Here is a 12,799-nt window from a genome sequence, read left to right as displayed (position 1 = left end):
AGATGACCACTGCCTTGCTAAAGAAGCTGAGGGTAAAGGTGATGGACTGGCTAAGCATGTCTCCAGACCTAAACCCTATTGAGCATCTGTGGGGCATCCTCAAATGGAAGGTGGGGGAGCGCAAGGTCTCTAACATCCACCAGCTCTGTGATGTTGTCATGGAGGAGTGAAAGAGGACTCCAGTGGCAACCTGTGAATCTCTGGTGAACTTCATGCCCAAGAGGGTTAAGGCAGTGCTGGAAAATAATGGTTGCCACACAAAATATTGACACTTTGGGCCCAATTTGGACATTTCCACTTAGGGGTGTACTCACTTTTGTTGCCAACGGTTTAGACATTAATGGCTGTGTGTTGAGTTATTTTGAGGGGACAGCAAATTTACACTGTTATACAGGCTGTACACTAACTACTTTACATTGCAGCAAAGTGTCCTTTCTTCAGTGTTGTCACATGAAAAAATATAATAAAATATTTACAAAAATATGAGAGGTGTACTCACTTTTGTGGGATACTGTATATATATTTAAATATTTAAGTAGACAACCCAAGGTATAGATCTAGGCCCATTTTGGTATATTTCATGCCAACATTTCATTGTTAACTTTTTCACAAACTTTGGGTTTCTCACTGAAATTATTTACATAGTGCTTTTGCAGTCATGGGACAAATGGTTGTAAAAGCTTCTCTTGAATCCCCTTTGTTCAGAAATAGCACACATATATAGCTTTGCCATTGCTTTTTGGTAATTACAAGACAGTTAATTGCAGCTGCGCATCACACTTCTCTTATTCCAGGCAGTGAAGGGGTTAATTAGGTAGCTTGCAAGGTTAATTTTATCCCACCTGACACTTCCCTCTTATCGCTCCCTGATCCCTCCCAAACAGCTCTCTTCCCTCCCTCACCTCCACGGGTCACCCCAATCTTAGGTACTGGCAGACAGTCTGCCAGTATGAAAATTTAAGGCATTCTTTTTAATTTAATTTTAGATTTTTAGATTTTCTGCAGGGTAGGATCCCCCCTTACCCTCCAAATTCTCCGGTCCCCCCAAACAGCTCTCTAACCCTCCCCTCTAACTATTAACCGCCTTTTAAAGTACTGGCAGCTATCTGCGAGGACCTATAAAGCACTTTTTTTATTTTTTTATTATATATATATAGTGTGGTTCCCCCCACCTCCCTCCTCCCGCATTCATTAGTTAGGGTCCCCAACACATCCACACCCACCTGTTTTCTGTAGTGTAGTGCCCCTTCCCTCCCTCTTCCTTTATTTTTTATAATTGTAGGGCCCTCAACTTCCGCTGCCTCCCTCCTCCCTCTCCCCTCCACTGGCCACTTGCCTGCTGGATTCCCTCCCACATCTCCCACTGGCACAAGCCAAAGATCGTTACAGTCAGTGACACACACAATGTCACCGTCTGCAACGATCTGGCAGTTGCCCTCATATGGAACCGGAGCACCGATTGCGCTCCAGTTCCATATGCGGGCAGATTCCTGGAGCTCAGGAACTCCAGCTCTTAGCTATAACTTAACAGCCGAGACTGCTGGAGCTTCCTGAAGCGTAGTCATAGATACGTTGTGCCGTACGATAGGCAAAGTACTGCACAACGTATATATAGGTCTATTTGGGTGAAGGGCTAAATTGGATGATGACTTTGTCTGTGTTTATTAGGTTTGGACACAAAAATGTTTATTTTCTGTGTTTGATAGCACACATTTTTTTATTTTTTTTTAGATAAACAGCAATAGGAATATTTTTGTGTAAAAAGGTATAAATAACTGTACCTATTTTATCTCTGTGTTAGGAACAAACATATACAGTATTTTTATGTATTATGATCAGGTAACATTGTTTTATATGTGTATGTGTAGTGTGGGTAAAAATATATTATTTTGGGTTTATTTATTTTGGCTGTTTGCATGTGTGTGGGGTGGGGGGTTGGCCTGGGTGTTAGAGAATTTCTGCATACCTGAAGAGTAAGGCATTGCAGGTATGGCATTATGGAGAACACCCCAGGCTAGCAATCACAGGGACACCGCCAGAAGATAACTTTTAATCCATCTGGGTTAGTGTGCGTATTACAAGTTGAAAGTAAAATGCCTGTAGACGAGCAAAAGCCACACTAACTTCAAGACTTTGGATAATGCAACATTATTAACTTTTTCTCTCCATAGACTTCAAAGGAGGGTGCAAACTGAAAAAAAATCTTGCACGCTAACCTGACACAGCATTACTGTGCCAAAAGTAGTTAAGAATATTTTACATTCCAATGTTCTTCACATGAAGAAAATATACTATTTATTTTTAAATAGATATTTTGATATGTACCGTACTATGCAAAAGTCTTAGGCCACCATTAGATTTGTTGTTTTAGCAATGGTATAATGACCATATATAATTATTTCTCAGTCTCTTTATTAGAATACAACCAGAAAATATTTGTATGCAGTATTAAAAAAGTGAAAAAACAAACCAACAGACTCTATAGGCTAAAGTGGCAAGTATTAAGTGTGACCTCCCCTTACACTTGAGCAATAGCAAGAACCTGGCTCTTGTAAACCTAAATGGAATGGAACCCTAATTAATGTCATTGCTAACACCTGTATGTGTCCTACTATTTCATGTCAAATTGACTTCTGTAAAAAAAAGGTCTATTAAACCAGGTTAGCGCAAGACATGATTGAGCATTACATACACATATGGTATGAGTTTGATTCATCGGTAGCTTGCTAATTAGACTGGCTTTCAATCACATCATTCCATTCAAAATGTCAAAGATCACAGAATTTGACAGACATAAAATCATTCTTTTGCATCAGCAAGGCCAATCTCTAAGGGAAATCAGCAAACAAACTGGATACTCAATATGTGGTATTCAAGCTGTTATAAAGAAGTTTAAAGAACCAGGAGAGGTCAAGGACATAAATAATGGCTGGAAGGCCAAGAAAACTATCAAAATCTAATGAGAAGTATCTTCTTTGAGAAAAGAAGTCCAGCAAGGACCTGGCTCAGCATCTGGCAGTTTGACCCTTCGAAGCTTGATCAGGAATTGTCTTTATGGAATGGTAGCAGCCAAGAAACCACTTTTTCAGAAGAGTACAGGGTGAAAAGGATAAGATATGCTAAAGCTCACAAAGACTGGAATGAAGATCAGTGCAAAAGAGAATTATGGAGTGACAAATCCACTTTGAAATTTTTAGTCCAATCGTCGACAATATGTGAGAAGAAGAGGTGGAGAGAGATGGGAGAATGAGTGCTTGCAGCCTTTAGTGAAACATGGTGGAGGGTTTATCCTGGTTTGGGGCTGCATTTCTGCTAGTGGTGTTTGCGATATTGTCCGAATTAATGGGATCATGAATGCTGAAAAGTACAGACAAGTTTTAATTCATCATGCCATTCCTTCTGGACACTGGGAATGGTTTTATTTTTCAGCATGATAACGATCCCAAGCACACTGCTAATGCAGTGAAATCATATTTGGAGAGAAAAACAGCTGATAAAACACTGACAGTCATGGACTGGCCTGAATATTATAGAGGCAGTATGGGATCACCTGGACAGAGAAAGAAATAAAAGACAAACTTAATCTAAAGAACTCTGGGAAGTGCTGAAAGAAGCCTGGTATAATATACCAGAAGAATATGTCAGAAAACATCAGGACAATCTCCCCAAAAGAGTTCAAGATGTGCTTAGTGCCAAGGGAGGTCACAATAAATACAGAAGAAGCCATTTTTTTTGCCTGAAGAAGCCATTTTGTTCTGAAACTTGTGTTTTTTTTTATATTTTGTGTACATATTTCTTGTATTTTCTGTTTGACTTAAAAAAAAATATATTGATGGTCATTAAAACTTTGCTAAAACGACAAATCTAAAGGTGACCTAAGACTTTTGCACAGTACTGTATATATCTGATGTATTTTTTGTAATATTGTAATATATATATATATAAATATATGTATATAAACAGTACAGTGCAGAAATCTTCGGCCACCATTAGATTTGTTGTTTTAGCAAATTTTGAATAACCATCCATATTTTTTTTCAGTCTCTTTATTAAGATACAAACAGAAAATAGAGGAACTATGTGCACAAAATATAAAAAACACAAGTCTCAGAACAAAATGGCTTCTTCAGGCAAAAGTCAGTATTTAGTGGGGCCTTCCTTGGTACCAAGCACATATTGAACAATTTTGGGGAGACTATCCTGACGTTTTCTGAAGTAATCTTCTGGTATATTATACCAGCCTTCTTTAAGCAACACGCAGAGTTCTTCTTTAGATTTAGGTTGTCTTTTATTTATTTCTCTGCCCAGGTGATCCATACTGCCTCTATAAAATGCAGGTCTGGACTCTGTGGAGACCAATCCATGACTGTCAGTGTATTATGACATGACTGTCAGCTGTTTTTCTCTACAAATATGATTGCTTGGGATTGTTATCATGCTGAAAAATAAAACCATTCCCAATCAGGCTCTTTCCAGAAGGAATAGAATTATTAAACTTGCTGCACTTTTCAGCATTCATGATCCCATCAATTCGGACAATGTCGCCAACACCACTAGCAGAAATGCAGTCCCAAACCAGGACAGACCCTCCACCATGTTTCACTGAAGGCTGCAAGCACTCATTCTTCCATTTTTCTCCAACTCATCTTCTCACATATTGTCAACAATTGGACCCAAAAATGTCACGTGGATTTGTCACTCCATAATACTCTTTTCCACTGATCTTCATTTTAATTTTTGTGAGCTTTAGCATATCATAGCCTTCTCACCCTGTTCCCCTTTCAAAAAAGTTTTTTTTTTTTGGCTGCTACCCTTCCACAAAGACCATTCTTGATCAAGCGTCTAGGACTGTAGAAGGGTCGACTTGGCATTTCGATGAAGCTGCCAGATGCTGGGCCAAGTCCTTGCTGAACGGGACTCTGAGAAACTTCTCATCAAATTGTAAAAGTTTTCTTGGCCTTCCAATCCTTTTTGTCTTGACCTCTCCTGATTCTTCAAATTTATTTATAACAGCTTGAATACCACATCTTGAGTATCTAGTTTGCTGATTTCCCTTTGAGAGTGGCCTTGCTGATGCTAAAGTATGATTTTTTTTGTCTGTCAAATTCTGTGATCTTTGGCATTTTGAATGAAATGATGTGATTGAAAGTTGGTCTTATTAACAATCTTCCAATGAATCAAACTCATACTACATATTGATGTAATGCTCAAGCATGTCTTGCACAAACCTGATGCAATAGACAATTTTCACAGCGGTCATTTTGACATGAAATAGTAGGACAAATGCAGGTATTAGCAATTTCATTAATTAGTGTTCCATTCCATTTAGATTTACGAGATCCAGGTTTCTGCCTTTGTTCAAGTGTAAGGGGAGGTCACACTAAATACTTGCCACTTTAGTCTATAGATTATATGATTATTTTCTGTTTTTAATACTGCATACAAATAGTCATTATTGTTTGGTTGTATTCTAATAAAGAGACTGAGAAATAATGCTATATGTTCATAATACCATTGCTAAAGCAACAAATCTAATGGTGGGCTATGACTTTTGCACAGTACTATATATATGAATATCTATTTAAAAATACATAGAACACTAGAATGTAAAATGTTTACATTACCTACACAGTAAAACACATTATTAGATATTAAAATGTATTAAAAAATATGTTTCATGTTTTCAGGTATTTGAGTGGAAAGGGCTCCAAAGTATATATACATATGGTTATATGTGTATACATGTGTTTAAATGTGTGTGTAAGTACATGCATACATATATACACATATAAACATAAAGACACAGGTTTACACATGTATACAGATGTATACATACATTCATACACATATTTAGACATGTATTTGTATGTATATATACATTATAGCCCTTTCCATTCAAATACCTTGTCATATACCATATAACTTTTAACCCTTATAACTATTTTAATATACATATGAGTATTTTTTATTAGATAGTGTATATATCAGTGTAGCTGTTTATTTTAATGTTTTTATGTTGTGTTTAGTGCAAATTTCTATTTAGCCCTAACCCCATACATGAGGACTTCAGTTGCACTAAGCTGATAAGCACAAAATTAGTTTGCGCTTGTGTGATCACATTTACTTTCAACTTATAATAAGTACACAAGTTAATGCAGGTGTAGTATTTCAATATTGTGCATGCTAATGTTAACGTGCCACATGTAATCTAACCCAAAGTGTTAAAATACCTCTAGGTAAATACCCTGGGTTGTCTAAATTCTACAAATATATATATATAGTTTTATGTAGAGATTTTGGATTGAGAGACGGCTATTAAAGGGACATTAAACCCAACATTTTTCTTTCATGATTCTTGTAGAGTATACAATTTTAAACAACATTCCAATGTACTTATTATCTAATTAGCTTTATTCTTTAGATATCCTTTGTTGAAGAAATAGCAATGGACATGTGTGAGCCAATCACATGAGGCATCTATGTGCAGCCACCAATCAGCAGCTACTAGATATGCTTTCCAGCAAAGAATATCAAGAGAATGAAGCAAATTAGATAAGTAAATTAGAAAGTTGTAAAATTGCATCCTTTTTCTAAATCATGAAAGAAAAAATGTGGATTTCATGTCCCTTTAAGCTTACAGTCCAAGCATAGAAAATTTTAGCATAAAACCAATAATTCCATCTTTGACCTATATTTACTATAAATTATTTGAAAACCTAGAATCTGCAGAAAAAGTCCATGTAAGCACTTCAGTATAAAAGCAAACATTTTATTGTAAATCCGTTAAAAACGAGTAGCAAAAATCACAGTGAATCTATCTGGAGGTATTTTCATTTAGCTACACTAGTTTTATCACTATTTTTCAGTTGTAAATTCCTATGTATTGTTATTTTTTGCATTCATATTGGGTATCACAAGAAACCCCTGTTTGTCTGTTAAAAACAGAGCATATTATGTATGGGTGCACTTAACAAGGGAGCGGATAATTATAGTGAAATCAATACCGATCAAAAATGCCAAGACTACCTGTGTTATTTAAGCATGGAAAGTGTGAATACATCAGTCCTTAAGGGGTTAAATAAACTAAATGTGCTTCAGACTTGTGAGTTCTTGATCTTCTATTGCTTATTTGTACTTATAGAACCAACAGTATTTATTTATTGACCCTGTAGTCTTGTCTTCCATTTAAAATAAATCTGCCTTGTGCTGTGTGCTTTGCATGAATGTCTGTGGGAATCAGACATCAGGCATTTGTTAGTCTTATGTATATATTTGTTTGCATATTGTGGTATCTCAGTTCCCTGCACTTCACATAACAAGCAGAATAAAATAAAAAAATATATCTAATTTGGTGAACTAGAATCTGTGAATCTCCTATGATTTAACATCAGAACACATAAGAAAAATTGAATTTACCAACACGTAAGAAACACAAAGGGCCATATTACAAACTAAAGGGACATAATACTCATGTGCTAAATCACTTGAAACTGATGCAGTATAACTGTAAAAAGCTGACAGGAAAATATCACCTGAGCATCTCTATGTAAAAAAGGAAGATATTTTACCTCACAATCTCCTCAGCTCAGTAGAGTTAGTTCTGTGTAAAAAGTTATACTCAGCTGCTCCCAGCTGCAGGTAAAAAAATTAAAAAAATGAAGAAATGAACAGCAGCCAATCAGCATCAGCAGTGCTGAGGTCATGAACTCCTACTGTGATCTCATGAGATTTGACTTAACTCTCATGAGATTTCATAGTAAGCTTCCTTTACCTGATTGGTGAAATAATATGAGAGTTCACGATGCTCATCCCTTCAGTTGTCCCGGGACAGACACACTAATATGCTGCTTAGAAATCCTTTACAATGGGAGGTGGCTACTGAGGATTTTTTGAGGTAAAATATCTTTCTTTTTTACATAGAGATGTTCAGGTGATATTTTCTAGTCAGCTTTTTACAGCTATGCTGCATCACTTTCAAGTGTTTAAACATTTGGGTATTATGGCCCTTAAGCTTATTTGCTTTCAAATTACAATTACAATATATAACGTTTATCGGGAACATATTAGTATATAGCATGTAAGTTATTCATGTTACAGAATAATGGATTTTTATTATGTTTGTGCTAAAATTATTGATTTCAAATCAGGTTAATGATGAACACCTTTCTAGTGTGCTCCTTAAGCCATTCTAGGGCACTACTTCCACTCAAGAAAATTATTTTTTTGCTTTATTTCGTAGCTATACATTTTTCATTTTATGTTATGTGTACTAACATATACATTAGGATTACACACATAGGGGCCTATCTATCAAGCTCCGAATGGAGCTTGATGTCCCGTGTTTCTGGCGAGCCTGCAGGCTCGCCAAAAACAGCAGTTATGAAGCAGCGGTTGCAAAGACCGCTGCTCCATAACCTGTCCGCCTGCTCTGAACAGGCGGACAGACATCGCCGGAAATCAACTCGATCGAGTACGATCGGGTTGATTGACACCCCCCTGCTGGTGGCCCATTGGCCGCGAGTCTGCAGGGGGCGGCGTTGCACCAGCAGCTCTTGTGAGCTGCTGGTGCAATGCTGAATACGGCAAGCGCATTGCTCGCCGTATTCAGCGAGGTCTGGCGGACCTGATCCGCACTGTCGGATCAGGTCCGCCAGACTTTCTTAAATAGGGGCCACAGGATTAGGGCACACACACACACAGCATTAACCCTTTACCTTCCCATACCCTCTTTGTCATATATCTTATTCCAATACTCCTTTCCTTACACCTCAACCTTTTTTTCTCATTTTAATACTTTATTTCTTATTTTTATCCCTTTAAATAAATAGTTTATTGCTTCATTTCTGTATCATTGCCAGGTATATAAGAATTTGCAACAGTAAGCCCTAATAGCCAATACCAGCTTTTCAAAAGCGTTAAAAGAGAAAGTTGTATTTTTCATGTAAAATGCATCTAGAAATCGCCTGGAAAAACAGTTTAACTGACAAATCGAGTGTTACTAATTGTAAAGCAACAAGCTATACACATTTTGTAGCAGTCAACTTGGCAACTGGTCCACCAATCTTCATGGCGATCAGGCAGCAGGCACTGTACCCCCAGTTCCCACATATACTACTAAACAAGGATTGCCTTTTTAACGCTATCCCCTGCTCTCACACAATTGGGCCTGCCAATCGCTCCAAGTGGATTTATCCCTGCCCCCTCAGAGGTGTAAGAGAGGTGTTGTATGAGCGAGCCTGCACAGCAAAGGCTCCAAAGCAGCATTGCTTACTTGGGGCATGAACACCATAATGTTTACTGTGATCATAAAACAGCTTGAGAGATTGGGGTATATTTATGTAAGTGCGAGCGGACATGATACAATGTCGCGTTTCATGTCCGCTGCCCATTTATCATTGCACCAGCAGTTCTTGTGAACTGCTGGTGCAGTGCCCCCCCCTGCAGATTCGCGGCCAATCGGACGCTAGCAGGGGGTGTCAATCAATTGATTTCTGTCTCATAGGAGGCAGACAAGTTATGGAGCAGCGGTCTTTCAGGCTTGCCGGAAACAAGGGGCATCAAACTCCATACGGAGCACGATAAATTGACCCCATTATCTTTATAAAACCTGTCTAAAATTATCAGAATGTTTGATGCATTTGCCTTATCTATGCCATTATGCACATCCAAAGTTATAAATTAGTACATTAACGAATTAACTCATGTTTTCTGACTATTGCATCTAACAACTTTTTATTATAAATACCCATTATACTGAATGTAATACTCTGATTCCTATACACTCAACATATTATAATTGTTTTTATTTATTTCTCTAGATATCACTATATTGTGTTCTTAGTATTTGATTTATAAATTATTATTATTATTTATTTTATATGTAATATAATTGATGTGGATATATTTGTTACTGTAGTTCATTTTATGGATTCTCACCATATCTTTAGCCATTTGACTGTTGTTTGTACGGTAGAAGGTCATGACTGAGCATATCTGAGTGGAGAATGAGTATGCAAATGGCATAAAGTCTTATTGGTGGCTCTGTGTATAAGAAATGTTTTCAGGTTTGTAATTTTGGAAGCTGTGTGTATACTGCAGAAAAAAATAGTTTTATGCAATTTGAATACTCCAATTGATAACAACTTCACTGTGCATTATAACTAACTACATATTTATTTTTCTTCTTCAGGTTTGAGATTTTGTTTCTTTATATTTTTTAAGTATCACTTATACCTTTTGCTATCATTATAATTACTAAGGGCAAGATTACTAGTCGTGCGGCATGGGTTTTCCCGCACGTGATATAGTCTTTTCACAATAAATTTTTATTGCGCAGCTGTTACATGTCTTGAAAAATCGTGATTGCACGCATGCAATCGCCTTTTACGCAACAAACCTTTCCGTGCTGTAGTTAACAGTTTTCCGCAACATAAAAGTTTCACAAAACACTTCCAAAATACATTACAAAGTACAGTTACACTCATATTAACACTGTCTAATAAAAATTATTAAAAAAAATATATTGCACACAAAAGTTATAAGGACTCAAAGATAGGAGATCTCGGTGTTAGAAGAAAAAAAAGCAGACGCAGGGATTTTACATTGACATACATACACATACATAGAGAAATGTGTTTATATGTATAGAGATATGTTTAACTATAGAGATAATGAAAATATTTCACATTACAATTTTATGCACATTAAACAATATCTCAGAGGGATTTTAAAGAGATATTCTCATATAGATCTCGAGATATCTAGACATACAGTACATATAATTACATACATATCTCGCTATAAATAGATATATCTGTACAAAAATCATTAAATATATAGAGAAATATTTATTTATCAATAAATAGAACATATTCCGTTACGAAATTTTTTTCGCAATATGAAATATTCGCATTTTTATGTACACTTTTTGAGTATTACAAGTTATTTGGCAACTTGTAATAGCTGCGCAACCGCAAATGCAAAAAAGCCATAACGCCCGCAGGTTTTCGCAACTGATTTGCCGCACGACTTGTAATCTTGCCCATAGGCAATACAATTATTTCAGTTTTGGATAAACAATTTCATATTTTTTCCTGTGATGTTGCTTAAACTGACCAGCATCCATGTTGACCACGTAAAATAGACTCCTTGGGCTTATATGCTCCACACAAGTGAAATTACAAACACTGTTCCCTCTAAGACCAGTTTTTTGTGCGGCCCAGCAGTGAAACAGTTAATCAAGTAACCACACCCAGCAATTAGCAAACATTGCACAATGCAGACTGGAAGGTATGGTTCTCTTATTAACTGTTTCACTGCTGGGCCACACACAAAACTGGCCTTAGAGGGAACACTGATTACAAACACTAGAAAATTCTTTATATATTTGTCAAATTTACAAACAACTCTTGGTTTAAAATTGGGGTCCAAACTTTTCAATTAATGTTTTCATTTATTGGGCTTAAAATTGAATGTTTCTCAATAGTTTAAAGGGACATGAAACCCCAACATTTTCTTTCATATAGAGCATGCGATTTATTTTAAAATTTCCAATTTACTTCCATTATCAAATTTTCTTTGCTCTTTTATTATATTTTGTTGAGATGTAAGCTCAGGAGTATGCACTGAAGTTGTATCACTATATGGCAGCAGTTTTGCAAGAATGTTATCCCTTTGCAAGAACACTAGATGGCAGCACTATTTTATGTTATGTAGTGCTCCAGACACCTACCTAGGTATCTCTTCAACAAATAATACCATGGGAATGTAGCAAATTTGATAACAGAAGTAAATTGGAAATAATTTGGGGGTTCATATCCATTTAAACTTAAAGGGACACTGAACCCAATTTTTTTCTTTCGTGATTTGGATAGAGCATGCAACTTTAAGCAACTTTCTAATTTACTCCTATTATCAATTTTTCTTCGTTCACTTGTTATCTTTAATTGAAAAAGAAGGCATCTAAACTTCTTTTTTGGTTCAGTACTCTGGACAGAACTTTTTTTATTGGTGGATGAATTTATCCACCAATCAGCAAGACTAACCCAGGTTATTCACCAAAAATGGGCCGGCATCTAAACTTACATTCTTGCAAATTAAATTCTTCAAATAAAGATACCAAGAGAATGAAAAAAATTTGATAATAGGAGTAAATTAGAAAGTTGCTTAAAATTGCATGCTCTTTCTGAATCATGAAAGAAAAAATTTGGGTTCAGTGTCCCTTTAAAATATTTTCTTTCATGATTCAGATTGAGCATGAAATTTTAAATACCTTTCCAATTTATGTCTATTACCTATTTTGTTTTGTTCTCTTTGTATCTTTTTTTGAAAAGTATACCTAGGTAGGCTCAGGAGTTGCTGATTGGTGGCTGCATGTTTATGGCTCTTGTCATTGGCTTTCAACTAGCTTCCAGTAGTGCCTTACTGCTCCTTCAATAAAAGATACCAAGAGAATTAAAGGGACATGAAACCCCAAAAAAATCTTTCCAATTTACTTCTATTATTTAATGTGCTTCTTTCTCTTGTTATCCTTTGCTGAAATGTTTATCTAGGCAAGTTCATGTGCAGCAGAGAACCTAGGTTCTAGCGGTTGATTGGTGGCTGCATATATAAACTAATTGTCACTGGCTCACCCATGTGTTCAGTTAGAAACCAGTAGTGCATTGCTGCTCCTTCAACAAATGATACCAAGAGAATAAAACAGATCAGATAATAGAAGTAAAATAGAAAGTTGTTTAAAATTGTATTCTCTATCTGAATCATGAAAGAAAATGTTTGGGTTTCATGTCCCTTTAAGCAA

The sequence above is a fragment of the Bombina bombina genome, chromosome 6, assembly GCF_027579735.1.
Source record: "Bombina bombina isolate aBomBom1 chromosome 6, aBomBom1.pri, whole genome shotgun sequence".
Classification (NCBI taxonomy): Eukaryota; Metazoa; Chordata; class Amphibia; order Anura; family Bombinatoridae; genus Bombina; species Bombina bombina.
Note: the sequence above shows the minus strand (reverse complement) of the source record.